Consider the following 26286-nt stretch of genomic DNA (forward strand, 5'->3'; position numbering starts at 1 on the left):
TACATGAAAATACATATGTTGTGTTCATTATGTAACCAGAGGAAATTACATCAGAATAGTGGGGGGACCTCTGTATCCCCATGTTTTTTTTTTTGTAGTACTACTAACAGTAGCTAAGGAATGGAAAGAATGCCAGTGTCCTTCACACAATGAATAGAGAAAGAAAACATGGACTACATGTATAAACCATGGAATACTATTCAGCCATATGAAACAGACTCTGAACATTTGCACCAGTGTGAATGAAACTGGAGGTCAGTATGTTAACTGAAATAAGTCAGGCACTAAAAGACTGTATCCATGATCTCACTGATGTGGGGAATTCTGAAACAGTGAGGAGTGGGGAGAATGGGGACAGACGTATAGTTAGGAAGGAACATAGATGGCCAAGTTTGCCCTCTCTGTGCTCCCAGACTGACTGTGATTGCTCACTGCCCCTTGTAGGTGAAGTATATCAAGAATCCTTTACGTAATTGGCCAGTTAGATTGGGGAATGATCCCCTACCAATGACTGTCAAGACTCTGGGTTTATTGACCTTGTTGCTGTCATTATTATTGCTAAGCAAGAAGCAACGAAGAGTTTTCATAGAGTAGACATGGTAATTATATGACAATACACCTACTATGACTACAGGTATTTGATTAATACTGGGATTCACATTGAAATCATTTTTGTTATAATTTTTGTTACAGAAATGAGACCTAGTCACATCAAAATAAAACTGGATTATAATCAGAAATTGCATTTAAGATGATAATGTATTTGTAGGCAGTGAGTGGCATGGGAGGTTGGACATAGGCACCATGAATTTACTTCAGGATTAAATACATAATTGAGGGGCTGAATAACTGAAATTTTCTGTCCTTTCATTAAATTATAGCTACAGAAATCAACCAATCTCCAACCTAAAGTTTACTTAATCAAGAAGAAATTTAACAAATGTCTGTATACATTTTCCATGTTTTCCCCTGTGTGTGTGGTGTGCATACATGTGAGTATGTATGTTCACATGTGTGGGGGTGACATGTGTGCAGGTACACATACATATGGAAGCCATGGGTTGACATCACGTCTTCCTGTACCTTTTCTATTTTATTGAGATAAGGTCTCTTACTAAACTTAGAGCAAGCTGGCTAGCTGGACCAGCCAGAATTGTCAAGCTCCAGGTTTGGCAAGAGCCCTCATCTGCCTCTGCCTCTTGAGTGCTGCCATTGGCAGTTGCCATGCCTGCCTAACTCTTGCATAGGCTCTCGGGATCTTAATCGCAGTCCTTATGATTAGAGCCACAGAGCAATTTCCCTGGCCCAAATTTTCCATATTTTATGAAAAAAAAATCTTACAAACTTGGTTTACCAGCATATTTTCATGAAACAAAATAGACTTTAACATTGATTTTTCTTCTCTCAGGCTCTTACATTCAAGGCAGGGTTAATAATGACAGATTTTCTATAAGCTTTGGCCTACTGCTGAGTCATGAGAACCTTGAACACGGTGCTCAATGGTATTGTTTAATAAATGTGCTTTTCAATCACTTTATTAGCCTGGAAGGGAAATGAACTGGAAGGAACTTCCTCGGCATCCTCTACAGCAATGAAGACTGTCATCTCAGTGAGAACTACTTCCCACAAAAACAAGCCTAGGTCTTATTCATATCGCAACCATGTAGATTCCACACTAAACTTACAGACTTTAACCCAAGCATCTCAGTGTGTAAACTGAGGTTGCCTGGTGCAGATGTATATTACAAGTACTACACACAGGTACCTGGGCGATGTGTTTTCATGCACTTCTGTGTTCCTGTTTATTTTCCATCATATTCAATTAAAGAAAAATCAATTAAATTACACATTAACCTTTGCATTAATTGACCCCCTGCAGGGTGTAGGAAGAGATGAGCTATGGACCAGCTGGAGGAAAGCAGTGTTAACACAAGAGGTGAATGAGGAGAGCCAAGGGAACTTGGGGAACTTGCCTTGCTCTTCTGCAGAGGACTTGAGGGGAAGAGCCCCCAAGGCGGCACTGTGTCAGCTCTGGAACCACCGTGAACACAGTTACTGCCTTAGCTGAGTTCTATCACTCTGATAAACACCACGATCAAAAGCAACTTGGAGTGAACTTATCTCAACTTATAATTCCACATCATAGTGGATCAGGAATAAAAGTCGGGGCTGGAACTAAAACAAGGCAGGAACCTGGAGGCCATGGAGAAATAGTACTTGCTGGTTTTCTCCCCATGGCTTGCTCATCTGCCGCCTTATAGCACCCAGGACCACCAACCCAGGTGTGCACCACCGGCAGTGAGCTGAGTCCTCCCACATCAGTCATCAATCAAGCAAATGCACCATAGCCTTGCCCACAGGCCAGCCTGGTAGGGGCATTTTCTCAGTTGAGGTGCCCTCTTTCGAAGTGACTCTAGCTTATGTCAAATTGATATAAAATTAATTGTCCCAATTATAATTAAAAAATAAATTTTAGCAACTCAAAACAAAACAAAACAAAACAAACAAACCATGTAACACATGCCAGCACCGGAGTTTTATTTGGTTTCCACAGTCTACTGTATGCTTATGTCACAGAACACGGATAAATAGAGCTGATGCTCAATGAAAGCTCCATTCATACTGACCGATGCACACTGACCATATGCAGAGTGCAATACCATGTGAAGGTGCAGCACACACTATTGGGAGAGAAAAGTAATCACTCTCACCCAGGTAGGAACTCTGTAAGTGACAATAACAACCTTCCAAGAAGATAATCCACTGGTGCAATAGTGACAGAAATGTTATAGGAATAACCAACCACTTATAAAAATTGGATTTAACGCCCATGAAATGGAGCTCATATATGGCACTGTTAATAAGGCTGGAAATGTGAAATTAAATAGGTCATGGGCCCTACAGGAAAGCCTATTGCATATTCTGCTAAAGGAACATAGCATTAAAATAACTTGCAGCAGCATATTCTATACAGGTGGATAAAAGCATCAGTCACCCCCATCAGAAGAGCTTCTTCTTGCAGTATAGTAATCCACATGGAGACCCACAACTGGACAATGTGCAGAGAGTGAGAGACCTTGGAGCACTCATTTCTAAATGGTAGATGTTTACCATAACCCTCCCCTCAAGTCCTAAGGATTTTAAGAGCCAGAGGTGGCACGTCGCTTCAAGGAAGCAGCATTTCCCAAACAGAATATGACTGATACGCATATGACTCACAAAGACTGAGAGCACACGTGAGACCTACACAAGATCAATCTAGACAAAATCCCAGCACAGAGAAGAGGTGAACCCAAAGTCCCACCTCTAGTTGAGAAGCTGTTTGCAATTGGCAGCTGCCAGAGGGGAGGGAACGCTTGCTTCAGTGGAGACACCTGTCAGTCAGCAGCACTCCAGTGCAGGGCCCGTGCTCAGGAGTATGTGCTCAACACAAATTTGACTACGTATTTTTGTGTGCCTTCAAAAATGTTTTTAAAGGGGGAGAAACAGCATGAAGTTGGGTGAATAAGGAGGTGGAGGAAAACCTGAGAGGATTTGGGGGAAGAGGGAACATATGATCAAAACACGTTGTTAACATTCTTAAGAAATCAAATAAAAACACAAGAACTAAAATCCACATACATTATGGAATAAGCAGGAAATACTTGTAGAGATGCTAGTGCTTTTTAAAAATTCTCCTTTTCACATAGTTTAAGAGACTTCAGACTTCCTGGCCGTACATAGTTAGTAACATCTGGAGGGACATAGAGACTTGGGAATAGTTCGCCATTGGCCTGACATTCCCACAGACGGTGGAAGCTCTCAATCTACACAATGCAGTGGACAAGCAGAACTGAGGTCTAAATCGTATTTTACCCAAGTGATTAAAATATTTGGAAATGTAGGCAGCACTCATAGTTATCAAAATATAGACAAGGAGAAGGAGCAATTTTGTTAGCCTATATTGGGATTTCTGAGACATTCAGTCTCAAGGATTCAATAGCTACTAGTTCTTGGCCTTTCCAACAGTCAGCAAGCCACTCCAACAAATTCCATATGTATAAATACATACATACACACAAGTATAAATATACACACTCATATATATGTATATACATTCTATCAGTTCTGTTCCTTCAGTGCCCTGTTTAACATAATGTCCTTGAGCTTCTGGTACTGGGTATGCACCACCATGTTCAGTTACAGAGCTTGTGGTTGACTCCAGGGTTTGTGTTTGCTAGGCAAATGACTCTACTAAATAAGATACATCCTTAGCTATATGTTTATATTTTAAAAAGCACCTTATCATTCCATTGACTTTGAAGAGAAAACTACTGTTAACTGATTTGTAACTTTCAATAAATTTTCTAAAGAAAAAAAATAAATGCACAAAATGAAATTATATCAAGTGATCCACTATGGCATTTTCATATATAGAGATAACACACACATGACCATTTCTGTTCCCGCACCCCTGCCTCTCCCATCTGTAACTCTGGTAGTAAATCTTTCACTCTCATATCCACACACACACACACACACACACACACACACACACACACATGCACACACATACACGAGCACACACACATGCACACACAGACTCTCAATCACAAATATGAGAGAACGCATGCAGTGTCTGTCATTGTGAGATATACACACATATGAACATGCACACATGTACACACACGCACACACACAGACACAGACCCTTAATCACAAATATGAGGGAAAGGATGCAGTGTCTGTCACTGTGAGATACACACACATGAGCACGCACGCACACACACACACACACACACGAACACGCACATGCACACATGCATGAACACACACACGCATAGACCCTCAATCACAAGTATGAGGGAAAGCATGTAGTGTCTGTCTCTGTGAGTCTGGCGTATTTCACTTAGCACCATGGCCACCCTGTCCACCATTTTCTTTTAGGTGGTATCTTCTCATTCTCCTTTGTGACTAAATGAGACTTGACTAATTACTTTTTATCAATAAAAAAATTGGGAGTCAGATATTGGGATAAGAACCTGAAAGACCAGAGAAGTAGGGGACCAGCCACCAGTGACTTCCTATTTCTTCCATTTCTTCCTTCCAAAAGGACCAAGACCTTCTTTCAGCCCCGCCTTATTACTTCCTGTCTCTCCTATCTGTCTTCAGTCCTCTAAACCTCTATGGTTGATTTTGATCTGCTAGTGGCTAGCTCTGCCCTTAGACTCCAAGCAAGCTTTATTTTTAGAACACAATCAAAATATCACACAACAGACACTCTATTGCATTTTCTTTATCTGTTCCTTCCTTGGCTACCTAGGCTGATCCAACTTGACTACCAGGAACAGTGCAACAATAAATACTGATATGCTGATATCTTTATATTAAACTGACTTTGATTCTTTTGGTTATACACCCAGAAGTGGTACAGCTGGATCATAGTGTAGGTCTGAAAAGGACTATTAATTTAGACTCAGGATCCATTACCAATTGAACTGTTGTCCACCCTTCTGTCTCCCCAGACAAGACAGCTATCTGTCGTGTGAACTTTGCTTCTGTCACACTCAGGAGAAAACCCTCCACGTCTTCAGGAACCGTCCTCCCTACTCAAGTCAGGATCGTGTCGGTCTCTTCTTATGCGTGTATTTTCATCCTTTCTCTTCCAAGGATCTGAGGAGAGAATAAATTTGTTTGGCAGGCAGTTTTAAATGGGTTATTTGCTGCCCGAGCTTCTGGTTCCTACTTCCTTTTCTTGGTGGATGTGGAGGCCTCGGGGTCTGGGGTCATCTGTCTTCCTGTTTCTGGCCGAAGAGACAAACTTGTCGCCCTGTCTTTCAGTGTGACTGACCTCCAGGTCACAGTTCTTTTGTTATTGTAACTTTGGCTTTTCTTTCACTCTTCCCTCTTTCCTTTTTCCTCCTTTATGAATTCTCTCATTCTTAGTTTTTCTGCTAATTTCTATTAGTTTGGGGTATTAGCAGTAATTTCATGAGTGTGTGTATGGTGAGTATTCTGGGTTTTTAAAATTTATTTGTTTTTGCTAAGAGCAAATTATAATCTTTGTCAGTAGAATGGATGTAAAAGCAATTCCTTACATTTCAACTCTGGTTATGCCACCTAATTAAAATGAGCTTTTCAGAAATTATTTGTGTTTATTTTTACTGTACAAAGTAACACATACCTTTTAGTACATTTTGAAATCTAAAAACCTAAAGTCTTACTTTCGAGAGTCAATCTGCCCTCCCCAATCCTCTTAACCCCCCCCCCCAAAGAAACTACTCAGAGGCAGCAAACCAACTGCCTGATGTCTCTCGCCGTTCCAAGTAACAGTGATGATCCTGCTTCTTGGTGTGAGTGTTTCTGAGAACGCGGAGAGTAGTATGGGCGATGATAGCTCATCCCTCACCCTCCACTTCCTGCTTCCGCTGGAGTGGAGCAGCGCTCTCTCGGGTGAGCCGCCTGCGTTGTTTACACCCATGGGAGGGATGCTACGTCTTATGTTGTTCAGTCAGATAGTATACTGAAATTATTCCCTTTTCTGTACAGTTCTTTATTCTTTCTAGAATTAGTACTCTCCACTATATTTTTATCTTCTTAGTTTCTGTGTATCTATCTCTGGCTAAGTTTTCTTGCGTTGTAATACCAAAAAACTAAGAATAACATCCCCAGAAGCCAAACAGGGTGAAGCAATTGGTTCATCTTTCCAGTTGTTAGAGATTCCTCTCCTTCAACTTCAGTCCTTCAGCACGGGGTAGCTGCCGTCTAAGGCCGCTGCGCTGGGACCTTCCTTCTCTGACTCCTGGGTCCTCTGGCTCCGACATCTTGTTTCCCATATCTCAGGCCGTCCTTTTTCTTCAGCAGCTTCCTCTTTCATGCAGAGTCCATTTCTCAGCAGTTTCCTAGAAAAGGGCAAACACAGGAGACAAGTTTTTGAGCATTTGAATATTTTATAAGATGTCAGGATTGATGGACAGCATGCCTGGGCCGAGTATTTTAGGTTTGAAACAACTTCTCTTGAGCATTTTGAAGACATTTCTCAGCTGCCCTCTGGCCTCAGGCATCGTTGGTGAGAGAGCTGATGCTTCATGACGCCTCTGGGCACTGGCAGTTTTCTTTGCTTGTTTGCTTCTTTCAGGAAGATTCTGAGATGGTATGTTACTACAACTCACCAATGTGACATGGGTCTTTCCTTGTTCATTACGTTACAGCCTCTGTCACTCCAGGAATTCTTACACTTTAATTTTGGGGATATTAAAAAAAAACCTGCTTATTCTCTCCTCTGTCTACTCTAGAACTTCCCTGCCCTCTCTAGCACTTACAAATAACTTCAGTTCCTAATCATGTGCTTTATAGGACTGTTTAGGCCAAAAGACGTACTTAAATATGTTTCTTGACCGCTTATTAGGGAGAAAGAAGTGTGCAATGATTTATCTTACTCCTCTGGTTTTTATAATGTATTTAAATGAAGACATCCCTGCTATGTCCTTGCAAGGTTAGCTGTACCATTTTAAACTATACCGACAATATTAAGGATGCTGTGATTATTAGTTACAATGGCTCCCGTTGTGTCTTTTTCTCTGCCAGTGTTTTCCTTGGATCACAACAGAATCTGCCTCTTAGTGCTGTGAATATTAAACAAGTCACATCACAGAGTGCTGAGAGCAAACATGATGCTCAATAAATGGAAGTGCACTGCTTCTATTATTGTCAACCACCCAAGTATACAGAGTTTATATCCTCCTCGCTTTTGAGAAAAGGACAGTGAGATCCCAAGAGGCTCTCTCCTTGTCTAAGTGGCATAGTTGATAAGGCAGAACCAGCTATTCTGACTCCAAAGAACATGCTCTTCCTTCCATTGTAATATTTGTGGAGGTATTCCTGTCTTCCTTTCCACGTGACAAGTCAGGAATGGCTCCCCAACCACTGAACTGCAGATTTGAAGACACTCCCAAAGTTCACAGAAGATTTTCTGCTCCAAATAAGTTAACTATTTCCTGTATTAGAGGCAAAGACTGGAGCAAAACATTTCTGAAATTAAGACATGATCAGTGTTATCCGAAATCAAGGCTGTGGTGATTTTGGGGTAGTGGTACATAGGAAGCTTTGCTAATTGACATATATGGTTTGTGCCAAATAAGAAAAATGTATTTCCTGTGCCAGAAAATGTGAACAGATTTTCTCTGTTCTTATCTATGTGTGTGTTGGTCCTACACGTGTGAACATATGCCTTCTTGTGTGTGCATACCTGTGCATATGTGCGCACATGTGCTTGTCATACTACAGGTTAACATCCAGTATCTTCCTTGATCATTCTCCACCTTGATATGCTGCAGAAAGAGCTCACTGATTCAACTAGTCTAGTTTGCCAGCTTCATTGGGAGACCCCTGCTTCTGCAGGCATTTGCATAGGTTGGAGGGGCCCAGACTCCAGTTCTCACACTTACCCCGCAAGCTCTTACCCACTGGGCTATCTCCCTGCTCCTGGCTGTGTTCTGTGGGCATCCTCCCAGAAGGAAAGCTCTGCTTGCTGTCCAGAACTTGACTGTTTCCCTACCATTCGCTGCACTAGTTCTTTTCTTGTTGCTCAGACAAAAGCAGCGTAAGGAAGGGAGAGGTTATCTTGGCTCGTAATTTGAGGATACAGTCCAACATGGCGGAACATCCTGGTGACAGTAGCTCAAGGCAGCTGGTCAGTTTACATGTGCGGTGGGGAAGCTGTCACTCAGTTCTACTTTCTCCTCTTCCTTTAGTCTGGGATCCCAGCACATGGAATGGTACCGCCCACATTTAGGGCTGATCTTGTCACCTCAATTAACCCAATCTAGAAACTTCCTCCTAGGCATGCCCAGAAGTTTTTCTGCTTGGTGATTGTAGATCCTGTCAGGTTGGCAAATCAGCATTCACTACCAGGCTACAAGAAGCCCAGCCCTCTGTCTCCTGACAAAATATTTTTTCTTTTCTCTTTCTTTCCTTCTTTCTTTCCTTCTTTCTTTCCTTCTTTCTTTCTTTCCTTCTCTCTCTCTTTCTTCCTTCCTTCCTTTCTTTTTTTGTTTGTTTTTCAAGACAGGGTTTCTCTGTAGCTTTGGAGCCTATTCTGGGGCTCACTCTGTAGAGCAAGCTGGCCTTGAACTCACAGAGACCCGCTTGCCTCTGCCTCTTGAGTGCTGGGATTAAGGGTGTGCGAAGCCACCACCCGGCCCCTGACAAAGTATTTCTTGCAGTAGTAATACTAACACAAGTAGCTCGAGCAGAGAAGGATCTCCACCTTTCTTGTCATTTAAAAATCTCTTTAAACATCTGATAGATGTTGGTGAGGCATTGAAGGAGGCACCTGTATGAGGCTCATGACCCCAAATATGTGCTACAGAGAGGAAATGGCTCAGGGTCAGGATTGTGGAAATACAAGAGGCAGTGATAGGTTAACCATTGCCGTGGGCTTGCTTCCCCAGCAGTACCCATTCTCTGAGAAAGTCAGACTCCTGAGGAATTCCAGTATTTGATACCAGTAGGAACTGAGTTGGAGAACGGCACAGAAGAAAGGCACACTGCTCCCATCGTGCATCCCAGCTCCCACTGTCCCTAAGGCTCACTTCAGCGATAGAGAGTGCCCAGATCAGCCAGAGGAAGAGCAAGTGGAAGAGTCAGACGTGGTCAGCACACAGGAGGCTGAAGCAGGACTGATACAAACCCAAGGACAACCTGGTCTATATAACGGATTATACAGGGAGCTCCTGTCTCAAAAGAAGACAAGCAGACATCAACAGTAACACTGTCGAGGCCAAGGAGGGAGAGAAGGCGTGCTCTCAGATTGAGTGCCTGCTATGACCCGTGTTTGCTTAGACCCTTTCCATGCTCCTGCTTGAATTCTCAGACTTGGTGAGGCGCTCATTTCTGTTCTTATTTTTCAGTGAGGAAGTCAGGCCATTTATATCATACAGAAAACTACATAACTTATAGGCATGAGCTTGAATTATATTCAGTCTTAACTTGGCTTTCAAGTCTGTGTTAGTGGGGTATGGTGGCACAAGCTTGTAATTACAGCATTTGGGAAGTTGAGGCCTTTCTGGGCTATGGAGTGAGACTCATCCCCCATTTCAGAAAATGAAATCTATGCTCTTTCACTCTATCACTCTGCACATGTGAGTGTACACACACACACACACACACACACACACACACACACACGTGCACACATACAGCTGCTGCAAAGTGATTGACCTAGACAGAGGCAGTGTAAGGTCATTACAACAGGGTACATCCAGGCTGCTCTATTCAGACCCTGCCTCTGTAGGTTACGAGGGGGTAACTGCACTTTGCGGTTGTGACTCTGTTCAGCCCACCATAAAGTGGGAGAGTACTAGAACCTACTTCATAAAGCTGCTGCAAGGTGTGAGCCCTAGCTGAAGCAGAATGCATTCAGTAGCCAAATCCTATTTCTGTAGCTCCCCCATGAGGGTGGTACTGTCGGTGATTCAGGCAGAGTCTTCTGGAACACTGGTTTCAAACAGTCTCTGTTTTCAACTAACCCCCTTTTACTAAGACTGGTTACAATGTATGCTTAGCAATGGGAGAAGACGTACGTTTCAAATGATGTGCCAACTGAAGCATGTGTGTAAAGTGTTGATAGTGAATCCAGCACAAGGCTCAACGAGACAACACTACTGTAGTGGCTTGGGGAGCAAAGAAGCACTCCCGGAATTTGGAGCTTGTAAGAATGATTGTGCTGCATTGTGACCTTCTGGGTACATTAATTGTGATTCTTTTTTCTTGACTTGATACAAGCCAGGGTTGTCTTGAGAGAGATGACTTTAGTTGAGAAAATGGCTCCATTAGGTTGGCCCATAGGCAAGTCTATGAAACATTTTCTAGAGAATTAATGTGGGAGCACACAGCCACCTGGGCAGTTGGTCGTGGGTGCTATATTAAAAAATAAAAAAGCAGTCTGAACAAGTCAGATGGAGCAAGCCAGCAAGCCATGTTCCTCCATGACTTCTGCTTCAGTTTCTGCTTCCAGGTTCCTTCCCTTCATGAAGAACTATGAGCTGTAAGGTGAAATAAACCCTTTCCTCCCCAGGTTTCTTCTGGCCATGATGTTTATTGCAGACATAGAAGCTAAACTAAGGCACATTCTAACTGGAAAACAACCTCATTTATTTTGTTAAACACTGATTACAGCACACCTGAGTAAATAATTCGAAACAAGAAAGTGGCAATAATTTGCATACATCATTATAAAATTAACTAATTCACTCATTTATTAACAATTTTATATACGCAATATATACGTTATATCCACTCCACTGTCGTCTTTCTCATCCTCTCCCCTGGTCTTTCAAAGCATCTCCTTTCAGGCTTCTTCTGCTCTTTCTGTTTGGCCCACTGAGTCTAATTAGGGTTGCTTGTATCACACGAGCATGGAGTGGGGGCAAGGCAACCAGGGCCACATCACTGAGAAATGACGTGTCCCCCGCCATGCCCCACAAACCCATCATCGTCAGTGCTGACTTGTGAAGGACCGTGTCGTCATCTCCTCTGTCCCTGGTGTACTGCTGAAGGTCCGAGCTGGTGCAGATATTCTGCCAAGAACACTGCAGCTGTGTGTTTGTGATCACATGAAAAACTCAGGCACGACGAACACATTTCTCTGGTTACGCCCTCGCTTGCCTGGCAGAAGGCACTAAGGATAAAGAAGTGGATCTGACTCAAGGGTGACAAGTGTGTAAAAGTCAAGAGAAAGCTTTCTTGGCAAGCTGGAGCTGGGGTCGTAGAAAGCGTCACTCTGATGCTCATTCCCGCCCCACCCCGCAGCTTTGGAAAGAACACAGAAGTAAGACAGGCCTGGTGATGGGGTCCATGTTCTGAACATCGTACTTCACACACAGATGTTGACTCGGGTCGTGAGACTTAGATTCCCAGCTCAGCCTCTCGTTCTCTGCAACATTCAGGCAAGTCACAGGAACCACCCGGGCTTCCGAACATCGGGTCTTTATATCCTTAGCTCCTTTCATTTCTCACGTCCCACACTTCTGCCCCAGCATTTCTTTGCTTCTTGGGCCTGGAATTAATCTAAGAATCCAAGAAAGCATCTGGTTCCGCAAAGATCAACAGTCGCCCATCACCGCTGCTCATCTGGTTTGTCAGTCCCAGGTGGCACGGGCCTCAACCAGGACGTCTGCCGCTCCCAGCAGCTCCAGAGCCACGCTGGCTTGGGGACTGGACAGACAGATGTTCTCACCTTGACCCTGCTGCTTCTTTCTGGCATGTCTTCATCATCCCGGTCCCTCCCGCTCTCCCTCCACCTCATCTTCCTCTCCCCATGCAAGGGCAAGTGGAATATGGAGCAGGAAGCTGACCTTGGGCCGGCCTCTTCACGTGATTTACTGTCTGCACAAGAATATTCCAAGTCCCCGTGACCCAAAGTCAGGAAAACTGGCAGAGTCTCTCACAGGAAAATGAAATATTAAGAAAAAATGCAATCCCAAAGGCAGGCAGGGGGATGAAACGAACTTTCCATTTTCAATTCTAAATGTCAAACAGCCGTTCTAGTTTTTATTGTAGGGCAAGTAACCATTATTTGTTGAAATTCTGCTGCAAATAACAGTATGGTAAGGCTTTTAAGGCAAGATTGTTGAAGAATGCATTTAACTCACTCAGAATTCACACCAGGATGACTATTTTAAGCACAATGAAATACCATTTTAATAATTTCATATAATATTGTCGTGATGGATAGCTACTTTAAATTTACATGGCAGCTATGTAAATGGCCATAAGTGATTTTTCATTATCTTAAATGGTGAGTCATTTGAGATATTGATGTAAGCACAGTGCAGGAACAACATTTATAGTTTATTAAGCTAAAAGGGAGCTAACCAGTTATTATATTTAAAATGACACTCACGAGGAAAAGAAACTAATTTGCTAAGATACTTTGTTGGTGTTGGTGTTGTTGGAGCTGGAAAGTCAGTAGAGGTGAGCGTTGTGGCAGAAGATTTGCTTGACCTCAAGAAATGGCTGTGGCCTTGGTGCTGAGCAGCAAGAATGCCCAGTAGAGAGACCACTGGTTGCTTAGCTCCTCTAGCGACACAAGACAGTGCAGCTTTGTTGTATTGTAAACCCTGAACCTTACATCAGTCAGTTTTGCATTATAATAACAAACTACTGGAACAATTGACTTATAGCTTGAACTCACAGTTTTAGGGTTTCTGCTCTATGATTGGTTAGACCCATTGATTTGATCCTGTGACATATGCGTGGCAGAGCAAATCACTCACTTAATGAGCTAGGAGACAAAGAGAGGACAGTGGACTACATGGTCCCCTTCAAAGGACTGCCCCTCCCAGAAGCACAGAGACTGCCCAGGAGGCTCCTCCCAAAGATCCCACCACTCCCACACAGAGCCACCCTGGGGACCAAGCCTGCAACACACGAGCCTTTGGTGAGACATTCAAGATCCAAGATGCTGCCATCTTAGAATTCAGATTATATACTGACGTCTGAGCTGTGTGCTGTTGATTCTTTGGGTTTCTCCCAATCTCACAGTCAGGATGGCCTCAGAGCAGAAGGGGCTCAGCTGTGCAGGCTCCACTTGTGAGCCAGCATGCTATCCGGCTGATGTTCTCTGCTATCAGCTGTCCTCTCCTGGGTCACTATGCTAACCTCAGTGATTAAATGATGAGCTATAGGATACTTTTAAAGTAATTTTATTTTTATACAATGAATTTTTATAAAGAGTTTCTGATAGATTCACGAAGTATTTTTTTAGATAACATATTTTGTCTCCAGATAATCAAATTCATTTCACTAAGGATCAATTCATATTTTTCAATGTGATTCCCCACTAGTTTATGCATAAATTTTAAAAATTATTCAATGTATTTTGGCTTCCATAGCTAAATTTTTTGTTGATTTAGACGCTGACATTTCTTAGAAAGGAGAAAGCATATATTTGGTATCCAAACCTTTCCAATGGTTAATCTGCATTTCATCCTTACTAATTATTTATGAGTGTGTAACACTTAGAAAACTCACAGAAAACATCATTTAGCATGCTAAGAGTCACCTTCCTAAGTCCTTCCGTTTTCTGCACTTCTTACCTAGTAGAGTGTATTTCATTTGATGCCACACACCTATCAACATGTTTAAATTTTGGGACAGCTGAAGAAGGGGAATCACTAGAACCAAAGAATTCAAGAGTAAACAGGGCAACACAATAACACTATGTCTGTAAAGTTAAGTTAAAAAAAAGTTTTTCTCAGCACTAGTATTGCAATATATATGGAATTCATTCACTTATTCAGTTTTGATTCTAGTAAGTGGTCACAGAAAGTGTAGTCAGTATAAAGCGCCGGTGGAGTGATGTAAGGTACAGTCCATGCTTCATAGACAATATGTCAGGTTACTTTGTGGCTATAACAAAGCTAAAATACAGCAGCTCAAATCAGACAGATGTGTATATTTTCCCTGTAGCAAATGCACAGGCGAGCGTGTCTAGATCGGTGGGAATATTATTCCGCCACCACAAACACATGGCAGCCAAGACTACTCCCGTCTTCCTGCTTCCAATACAGAAAGAGAAAGGCGGGCAGAACAAGTCGTGAAGGAGGTGACCTGGAAATCCCTTCTGTCACTTCCACCCACCTTTCTCTGGAATGAACTCAATCTCAGAGTCACACTAGGGAATGTGATCGCTTTTACAGGGAAGTCAGCGACCTGATAGAACTTAGGAAAAAAGAGAATCCAGGAACTGAAGAGATCAAAGCACTGGTCTATGTGTACTTCTGTGACCCCAGCATTGGAGAGAGCAGAGAGACAGGAGGCTCCCCCAGAGCTTGCTAGACAGCTGGTCTAGCCAAAGCAGCGAGTTCCAGGTTCAGCGAGACCTTGTGACAAAAGTAAGATAGTGGTAGAGGAGATTGCCCAGTGTCAGTCTCTGGTCACCATGTGCTCAGGCATGGACAGATGACCCCATACATGTGCACACATTTGCATGCACTCCCTCCCACTACCTCTCATGTGAAAACTCACTTCTATTAGAGAGAAAAGCAGAAGCACATACTATTAGGATTGATGCGCTTGTTTATTTTTGCATAAATATTTGGTTCCTGGCTGAATATTTAAGCCTGCAGGATGTAGAACATCTTCAGCATTTTCAGAGGTGAGTGAGTGACAGTTTGGTTTTCCAGTCACCAATGCTAAGAACACTGCTTTCTACAAGCAATACCACAAACAGAAGGCATATTTTAAACATCACCTCCAAATTTGTTGAAAATTCTATCCTAATTCCAGACCAAAATTCTTTTAATGTGTTTTAAAGTGTATTTTTATTTATTGTGTAGAAATTTCATACAAGTATACAAAATGTTTTAATCAAATTCCTCCCCTTCAAACATTTATTGATATTTTTAATGAAGCATGCATAAGCAACTCACACAGCAATTTCCCCTTTAAAGTCAACATTCTCACACAGTGCAACCCAAGATGTACTAATCTCAGACTTGGTTGCTGAGGAACGATGGTAGGAAAACATTAAGCCTTTGTTTTTCATAATCAGATTGTTATGTTTCCATAAGAGTAGAGACCTCTGCATGTACAGTAAAACACTGGTTTTTAAAATTATTTAGTAGATGCAGATCTGAGCTAAGGCATTTGTTGGTGTCATGTGGTATGGTGACACAGGGCAATGGGTGTCTGCTCTGTGTAGAACGCAGGCTGCAGTTGTTTGGTGTGGCAGTGAGTGCTCCCAGCAACACTCGGCTTCAGTACCTCTTGTTTGGTGTGACAGGTGAGGGCTCCCAGCAACACTCGGCTTCATCGCCTCTTGGATTTTGGATAAGTTTTTGGTTTTATGTGCTCAGAAACCTTTCACTGTTGTCAGGTTTTTGTGACATTTTTTGGAGTTGTGGCCCTCAGTTTAAGAAGCTGTGATGTCACCACTCAGAGGTCAGTGTCCTGTGGATTCATCAGCTATCAAGAGGCCAAGGGAGCATTCTGAGTAGAAAAGTTCTAGCCCTGACTGGTTAACAGACTGTACACAATCACCAGCATCCTTCAGGCAGCTTTGTTCTTCTTGCTGTTGTCAATATTTGTTATTGCTTTCATTGACGTTCATAGAATTTCAAGGAAGTTAAAAAAATATCATGAAAGTTTCAAATCTTGACCCTAATAGCATAGCCAACATTACTTTATTTTTATTTGGATTACGTTTTATGAATAAATAATAGCAAGAACATCTTTACTCAGTCTTGGGGCTCAGGAGTTTGAACAAGAAGTAATATAATAAAAGAGTTGTCTCATTCCATCTTGCCCTCCTTATGAGTGTGGCTTGGAAGGCTATGGCTAACCCACAGTAGCTCTAGTGATATAGATTCTTTGTTCTACTGGATCAACTGCCTCCTGGACCCATGGGGTCATTTGGGATCTTAAAACCATTTGTTGGGTCCTCAGCAGACAACCAGCAAAGACAGAGAGACAAAGCAACTCTTGGGATCACAGGGGCTAGGCTTAAAAGAGTGTACAAGATGCTGTGGCCCTCCCTAGAGAGCTGCACGAGCCCCTCAGAGGATGCTGAGACCACAGATGATGAGTACCAAACTCTGTGGAGCTGACAAGTCTTTTGCTATAACCATATATTGGATAAAGTCCATTTTATAAATCAGGTACAGTAAGAGATTAACAGCAATAGCTGCTAATAAAATAGGGCAGTTATGATTTACAGAAATAAAAAATTATATAAAGTGGTCTCTGCCTTGACTCAAGTCAGCTGTCAATATTTTCAGATCTTGGTTGACGATGGGTAATTCGAATTCTCGAGCATGAAGATAAAGGAAGATGATGTACTCCCATTCCAGCGGCCAAAGTGAGCTCCATGGCCCCACCTAGAAGCACAGCTGTGTGAGCAGTGCTGTTATGAGCCCAGAGCAAAGGGAAATAGTGAATATGTGGCTGTGTGCCTCCCGAAGTACAAAAAATACTTAAAAATAAAGAAAGCTTGTTTTCTATTTCAGTCTGGAAACAGCTGTTAGGACTAGATTCATCTCATCTCTTTAGGGACTTCAACTGCCTCATTTTGGAGTTGAGACTTACACATAAGGCATGGTGCAAGATTCCACTATCCAGAATTTCCTCAGTCCAAAAGTTCACTGTGTGGCCAGACTGGCCTCAGACTTGAAAGGCTCCAGCCTTAGCTTCCTGAGTGCTACACGGGACTGTGCTTCCACCCCCAGAACATTGTAACCTGTGTGTGTGTGTGTGTGTGTGTGTGTGTGTGTGTGTGTGTGTATTATTGGGTTAGTTTTATATCTTCTTTTTCACCTACATTCCTATGCATTTCCTTCATTCAACAACTCAAATCCCAATTTTCCAATACTAATTTCATAAATTTATAAAACTTTCTGTGTCTCATGTTTTCAATTCATAAGATGGGGACAACAAGGGACTCCTACTAACAAGCTGTCATGAAGATTAGAACCCAGCCCCATGAGAGTCTAGCACACAAGCTTAGCCTCTCAAGAACAAGTGGACTACTAAGTCACTGGAGTTCCAGTTTAATATTTAGGCTGGTTCATTAACACTTAAAATAATTTAATTAATTAGGTGAACATTTCATAAATGTATTTTGATCATATTGATGCCAAGCTCCTCCTTGATCCACCCCTACTCATAAATGTTTCTTGATCATAAATATCTCAATTCCTTCAAGACCCACTCCTACCTTCCTAAACCTTAAATTCATGTCCCCCTTTAAGACAATAATCCATAAACTCTAATTTGTGCTCTCTGTATACTCTGGGATGTGGGGCCATCCCTGGGGCAGGCTAGGCTTACTAGGAACCAGTCTTAAAGAAGACTAGAAGACTGACTCTCTCCTAGAAACCTTCAACTGTTCCCACTTAGTAGGAGATCATGAGCCCCTCCCTGTTCTATGTTAGAATGTTGACTGACTTGATCTTGGCAGGTCTTGTGTGGGCAACCATAGCTGCCGTAAGTTCATGAGGGCAGTGAATTCATGTCCAGAAGACCCTATTTTATTTTGGTCCTCCCCACTTTTGGCTCTTACAACCTTTCTGCCCTCTCTTTGGCAATGGTCCCTGAGTCTTGGTGAGGGAGTTTTATGGATGACACATTCGTAGCTGAGCATCTGACAGACATGTATTTGTAATTCAGTTGTGAGTTTCTGCATGAGAAACTTCTGTGATAAGGTCTTAGAACTACACTAATGCACAAATGGAGAGGAGAGGATCTTCAGGCCTGTTTAACACTCTGTTCATATAGCAGAATAATGGAGTAGGGTTCAGCCTTGGGGTCCATACCAGATTTACAGGGTCAGTTATGCATTTCCTCTTGTGTAGTGGGCCTTAAATTCAACCAGATGGCAGTTGGTTACCCCCAGAACGATTAGGCCACTATAGCACTCATGGTCATATCTTGTCACACTGGTCATTGTTTCCGTTCACAAGGTTAAGACTGACTTCTCCCTCCAGCTGGCAACACAGCTCCTTCTAGTACTATAAGAGGCTGCATCAGGGAGGAAGCTTTCGGGGTCAGGATCTGTTTGATTTCTCCATGTCCTGTGACCAATGTGTCTTAGCATCAAGTTCTAGTGGGTAATCAAAAGTATTAACATTGTGTTATTTGGGGGTCACCAGGACACCTCTGACTGAAAACTGGAGGCCATAATACCATACCTGCAGTGGACTTTTATTTAATAACTCATGTCTTCTGGAATGAGCACAGTGCCTTGTATAGGGCAATTCCAATTATATGATACTTATCAAATAGCAGGTTTTTGTAACATTTTTGTTGTTTTTTTAAAATATAATTGTTTAGAACAGGTTTGATACAAGATTTTCCATAACCCCAAACACACACGTTTGCCCATCACCTTTATCAGTATCTATACCAGACAGGAGCATTTGTATCCCCTGGTGGACCTCCACTGACCTAACATTATCCAATAATTCTCTTTGGTATGGCTTATTCTCCAAGGTGAGCCACATATGCAAATGTGCTTCGGTTTGGCTTCTCTAGAAAGTTTAGGTCAACAACAAAGGGCTTTATTTTATTAGGCGCCATGAGAGTCAAGAGGAAAGAAGCAGAGAGACGATATGAAAAGGTGTTATTTACTTGGTTGCTGGTCTGCGCAACAGCTAGCTCCGCCCACAAGATGTTCTCTGAGGCTTTGTGTAAATACCTCCTTAGCTAGTTAATTCAGGGGCAGAAGTGAGATTTTACTGGCTGACTCTCCTTTTGCATTGATTAAAGTATCACCTTGCTAAAAGTCAATGCTACACACTATGGAGTTGAATGTGACTCAGTAGTCAGTGTGCCCTGTGGTGTGTCAGAACCATGCAGGCTGATCAGGAGAGTCAAAAGCAGAGTAAGGCGAGGCTGGGCACATCTGACAAGATTCTCAGAGGCAAATTTGTACCTTTATATTATTATTTCCTCCATGGTGGAGCATGCTGACAACACTCTGGTAGAGTTTATCACATTCATTTCCAAGCATGTTGTTTACAATCTTTATATTTCATCCATTATGATAAAATTAACCAAACTTTGTGTATATGAAGGCAGTGAGTCTTGCTTATCAATAAGGAAATATTGCCTCCCAATGCTAACACTGTCCTTCGTGAGATAATCTAACCTAGAGAAGAGAAGAATGCTGAAGTCCAAATTACTTGCTACTGTCTTTAGTATCCATGGCAAAGGATCCTGGAAATTAGAGGTCAGTTAGCAACCTCTGGCCTGTCCCAGTCCTCTCTTGTTTCCAGGCCATTTCTATTCTCAGATACTTAAATACTTACTAAATACTTTTGAGGTCCTCCGTTAGCTTCGATTCATTATTGTTCCAAAGCATGAATTGAGAATGCTGTGTGATGAGTTCTTCCAAACCATGCATGCACCCTTCTCTTGGCCTCCTCACTCCTGAAAACTCACACTCTCCTAGTCAGAAGCAGCATCCTAGTACCACTGCAATACCTCCTGGGAGACAGAGAGGGGGCCTGATCCATCATCTGAAGCTCCGTGAGTAAAAGTCAATTCCCAATGACCACTTCATGCTCAAGAAAATGATTCTGTGGGCCTCATCTCCCAGTCTGTCAACAGGTTCCTAATGGGGCCAGGTGGAAATTTCCCAGCCTCAGTTTTACATAGGAGCCTAATATGTTCAACCAAACATACCAGATATTTGTCATGGTGATTATTCTGGGATGTTCCATGCTGCTGACTTGCTGCTGTCTAACCATGAATTGGCACATGGCCATGGAGGTTTCTTGATTTTCTACTCCATGTCCAGATGCACTTGTACGATTCTATGATATCAGATTTCTACAAGAAATACCATGGCAAGGGATTATTTGTCTTTGCGTACCAGCGTTATTTACTGCACTTATTCTGTCTGGTAGTATTTAGTGACCTTCAGCAGTTCAGCATTCTTGGCAAGGATTTTCCCCATGGCCACAGGGGGAACTTGCATTTCTCTGGATCCTTCCAAGAGAGGGGAATGCAGCCACAGCAGCTGTGGATATGAAAATAACTAGGAACAAAATAGATATCGAACTCAGAAAAGCTTGAGAAAGACTTCTCACAGAGGACATTTACTTCTGACACCAAACATTTTGTAGAATTCAGTGATAAACTGGCCCTCGTGTGGCTATTTTTAACCCAAAGAAAAGCAGAGGTGGATAGACAGGCAATTTCATATTTTGAACACAGATTAACACAGCTCTGCCTTCCTTTTGCTCTCATATCCACATATGTGGTTAATATCATGCTCTGAAATACACGGCGATGTGGAGACTAGAATAGCCTCCTAATATCGTTCCCATCAGAATGAGACAGGAATAAACTCCTGGGACTTCACATTAAAAGAAGAAGAAGGAGGAGGAGGAGGAGGAGGAGGAGGAGAAGGAGGAAGAGGAAGAAGAAGAAAAAGAAGTAGGTGGATGATGTCAGAGCCTAGATTTCTGTTAATTCTGGAATGTAGTTCTTTGATACTTAAAAGTAAGTTTTATGTATTGTAAGGCTAAAGCTCATTGAGATATACAATGCCCTTGACTGAGCCTTCCTAAAACATGAAGGATCCCATCTGGCATGGGCAGTTCTTTCTGTAGCATTCCCAGTCAACATTACTACATTTCCTCAGTCATATGTTCTATTATTACCCCTGGGACTTCCAAGAAGTCCCGCTCCAAATTATCCATGTTTCTATATTACTGTAACAGGATGCCCCATATACACCATTCAAAACAAAACAAGTGATCTGCATTAGAGCAGGTAGCAGCGCCCCTTGCCCATTAGAGGTATGCAGGTACCATTGCGTTAGGGCCTCGGTCCCCCAAAGGCAATGTGGATTTCTGAAGTGAAGAAAGCCTCACCACAGTGTATGGGAGCTTCCGGAATCTTCTTTGTTCCTTTGTTTTTACTTTTCTCCTAAGAGATTTTAATGTATAAAATCTTGACTCTGAAGCTGCCTTTGAGACCAGGGAAAAATATTTAAACATTTGTGTAGTTCATGATTCAGAGACTTATTTATAAGACTTGATTTGGGGACACCCAGCTCTTATATTAAACTGCCGAAGTGAGTCATGTTTGCGGGAGGTAATTACTACCAGAAAGCACAACTGACTTGTAAGCTTCTCTTTAAAATGTCCACTCACAATCTGCAATTACAGCAAATAGCAGGCTACCAGGACTTTTGCAATGTTTCATGGCTGTATATATTTATTACGAGTGCATTAAGCAATACCCAAACATACTTTTGTCACAGAGGGGTTCTTGTAGGAGAAATGAATACCTCTATTAGCATCACTATAGATTTCTGAGAATGCAGGATTGAAAATATATAACCTCAAGGTATCCCTTCCATTATAGAGAATAAAACCCTAAGAACAGTTGGCTCAAAAGAATAATAATGGATTTCACTTGCTGGAAAATAGATATGTATGTATGGATTGGATTGAATTGAACATCAGTCCCAGCTCACTGAAACCAAGGCAGGCACTTGCTTCTCAATACCCCAGTGTCTCTCTCAGGCTGAGTGTGCACTCCCTGATTCTCCACACCCTCTAACCAGTACAAGAAGTGGGCAACTTCTTATGGACCATAGTACCAGAATCTTGGAGAACATCCTGTGGTTCAAATGTCCATGACTCCTACTGTACTATTAACTCCTGAAACCTCTGACTTATAGCTAGCTGGTAATATAATGAGGAAGAAGAGGCAGGGACTTGGTGCCTGGAGCCAACACAAACAAGGGATTGTATGGCAGGAGTTGAGAAAGCGCCAGAAAGGAAAATCTGAAATTGCAAGCCTGAATTCTAGATATTTGACAGCTGCCTTTGGCTTACTCTTGTTTCTGCTGCGAAGTTAATGGCTCTCTCTCTCTCTCTCTCTCTCTCTCTCTCTCTCTCTCTCTCTCTCTCTCTCTCTCTCTCTCCTATGGTTCTCCTGCATGCTGGGCCAATAGACATTCTTAAGTAAGGCATAATCTGTATAAAGCACCTTGTTAGCTGCTGTGATCCCTCTGGCATCTTCAGCCTGCCATCACTCCTTTAAATCAATAAGTACTTTATAAGTGTCCCTGGGAAAGCCATGTACTAGGTGCTAGACCATATCTGTAACTATTTCTCAGTCCTTGTCTTTGAGAATCTGTGATAATCATGTTTAGTGGGCAGAGAAGCATGTATAGGTTTAATTTTACACTCCTTTCAGTTTGATGAGGGGTTTCCAGAGAGGACTAGTGTGGTAGTTTGAATGTTGTTTGGCCTCCATAATCTCACAGGGAGTGGCATTTTTAGGAGGTGTGGCTTGTTGGAGGAGGTGTCCCTGTGGGGATGGCTTTGTTGCTCAGTCAATCTCCTGCTGCCTGCAGGATGGAGGACCCTCAGCTCCTCCAGCACCACATCTACCTGCGTATCGCCGTACTCTCTGCCATAGTGAGAATGGACTGAACCCCTGAAACTGCAAGCGAGCCCCTCAATTAAATGTTTTCCTTCAAAATGTTGCCGTGGTCACAGTATCTCTTCATAGCACTAAAAACCCTAAGCCAAGTAGTAAAGGAGGAAAGACCCACCATGAGTGGGTGAAATCATCTGGGGATGATCCAAGGAAAGACCAGCTTGCACAGGATGCCACAGTTAGTGCTGACTGATACCTCTAGAATCTTGAACAGGATTAAATCATCCCCCTTTAAGATCACTTCCACTGTGCATTTACCACACTGATAAAACATGCTAACACAGGTTCACATTGCCAGGCTGGGAAGACATTGGTAGGAGAACCACTTGGAAAAGTGTGTAATAAACACTATATAGGAGGCAAAGAAATGGGATAAAATATTCTGTAAGAAGAGGAACAGACCAAATTCTGTGGCAACTGTGAAGATTTAATTCAGGAACATGTAATTACTTCACACTGGCTGTCTTATTGCTGACTGTGCAACACCACAACAATGGGGAGAACAGACAGAGGGAGGCCAGGATGTGAGACCTCATTTGTAGTGAGATGGAGTCAGGATGTAACTGGAAGCAGCTTATAGGATGAGTTCAGTTCCCAGCAACCACATGGTGGCTCACAGCCATCTATAATGCATTCTGGTGTCCTCTTCTTGCCGTGGTGCAGGCTTACATGCAGGCAAAATGCTGCATACATATGAATAAATAAATCTTCTAAAACAAGAAGGGATGGGGGATTAAAGTAATCAGATTGCATTATATATTCCTAAGAAATTGTCAAAGAATACAAAAAGAGAAACAGGGAAGAAGAGGAGAAAGAAATGAAAGGCTGAGCCTAACAGAAGGCATCTACGTGCCACGGTGGGAAACAGCAATGGTAAATACAACAGACAAACCAGGCGTCTTTCAGTAAACGCTGTCTATAAACATTTTAGCCATTTTTAAATCACATGGTTCCAAAAACCTTTAAGAATATAAAGCCACTTTAACATATGAGCCATACAAAAGTGAGTTTCAGGGCAGGTTTGGCCTATGGGGTTAGTTCTAGATTCACTTCTAGATTACACTTCTAGATTACACTTAGAAACAACTTCTAGATTACACTTAACATGAAAAACCTCAACTCATATATATTTTTAACAATCTAGCTTGTATTTTTCCTTAAGCTGGTGATGCACTTTCTACAGGAGAGGATCTTAAAACCAGTCACTTTCCAGGGATAAGGAAACAATATGCTATGACTATGATGATCCCTTAAAAAGCTGGTTGTCTGGTATGGGTTTCCCCAAATCAAACCTGGGAAAAGACATCAAAGTTAGATGGTTTATTTGGAAAATGATTCCAGAAACCACAAGTAGGCAAGCAGAGACATGACAAAGGGAAATGAAGGAAGCCAAGCTGTGTTACCGCTGTGGGCAACTGGCATTTAGGTCCATACGGAGACAGAGAACATGCCTCAAAGATACTCATCTGAGGAGCAAGGCTCCACAACCTCCCCAGCGGTGCTGGCTGCTGAGGGCTGAGTGAGTAAACCCAGGAGCCTCTGGGCCCCTATTAGATGGCTCCCTGAGGTTGTCTATAGCACTACAGAAGGGACCCTTTCACAAAGACTGTGAGCCAGAAAGTTTTCAGTGATAAATCAAATAAACTTGGCCTAATAATGGTTTCTGTAAACTTTAGGTATAGAGAGAGTCACACTCTGCTCAAGACTAGGCTTGAATTCATGATTCTCCTGCCTCCATATCTTTACTACTAGGGTCACAGATGTGTTCCACCATGCCCAAACAGTCTAACAGTTTCTTCTAGAAGGATATGCCCACTTTGATAGAAATATTTATTTTTCCAAAGTCAGAACAGTTCCAAATATTGGTTATATACTAAGCAATACAAGAAAATGCAATATATTTTAAAGACCTATTAATATATAGGAAATTTCTTTGAATAAAAGATATTTATTTAAAACTAGCAATGGTGGAGGAGAGCAGACAGTAAAGAAAGATGATATTAAATACGTGCAATTTAGTGAGGGAAAGAGTGTAAACCTTACTAAAATTGCAACGTGGCTGAATGAGGTATCAGAGTCATGGGAGAAATCTCGCCATTTGCACTGGGACAAAGGAGGAGCATATGGAAGGCAGCGCTCCACCCGTCAGAGTGGAGATCAGAGTATATACGCCAGGGTGTAGCAGGAGAGACTCCCTTCAAGGGAGATTACTGAAGAGGTAATGCTTCAGAGTAAGCTGCTGGAAAAGACCTTGTAAGGGAAGAATTTGTACCCCAAACAGTTACAGCTGTTTCCCAAGTGGGGATGACTACACCTTAAGCTAGCCGCAGAACTTAGTGGAACCCACATGGTTGTGATTTTGTAAGCTTGCAGGATATAAGGAATCATAGAAGTGTGTGCCAGCATTCCAGAAAGCCACTGAGGATAAGCAACATGTGGCAGGGTCAGATTACCTGCAATGAGGTCCTGAGAGGTCAGTGTTGAGAAGTCCTGGGCGGTGAAACCCAGGGTGTATATCAGAGCTATCGGGAGCTTTCCCCGGGGCAGCTAGGTATACAGAGTAGACCAGTCTGAGACGTTACAGCTGGGGCAAGTGGCAGAGCTGGAAAGGCAGAGTGATCCAAGCCAACTGGAACTCAGATGATGTTATCACAAGCCCCAGTTCTGGACACGGAGCTACAGAGTGCGAGATCTGCTCTGCTGAGTTTCGGTCCAATCTTTCCATGCTCGGGCTTTAGTCCACTGTTTTGGAATGGGGATGTCTGTGCCATTCCATATTGGAACTACATAACCAGCTTGTTTTTCTTTTTTATTTTACAGGAGCACATAGTTACAAGAGTGTCTCGAGCCTCAAATAAAATGTTACACATTGGCCCACTAAACTTCCTTGAAACCATTTAGATTACAGGGACTTTTGAAGCTGTACTGAAAGCATTTTGCGTTATGTGATGGTCATGAACCTAAGGGATATGAAGGTGGAATGTTACAGGTTTGGTGTGATGTGTCCCCTCAAGTCCCTGTGTTTGATTTGAACAGAGTTGGTGGCTCTATTCTATGAGGTCATAGAATCTTGGAAGGTGGAGTTTAGTTGCAGTGGGTCCCTGGGAGGCAGATTGTGTTACTGTTTCTCTGCTTCCTGGTCTACCCAAATGTGAGCATGCAGCTCCCTGCTCTTGCTGCCATTGCCCAGACCTCCCCCTGCCACCCTGTCTCCCGCTCCAGGATGGACTATATCCCACCAACTGGGAACCAAAGGAAACACTATCTACTTTAGGTTGATTTTATTGGATGTTTTGTCAGAACAGCAAGAAAAGAAAGTAATACAATTAACAATAAAACATTTGC

Source organism: Myodes glareolus, chromosome 14 (assembly GCF_982192425.1).
Source record: "Myodes glareolus chromosome 14, mMyoGla1.1, whole genome shotgun sequence".
Classification (NCBI taxonomy): Eukaryota; Metazoa; Chordata; class Mammalia; order Rodentia; family Cricetidae; genus Myodes; species Myodes glareolus.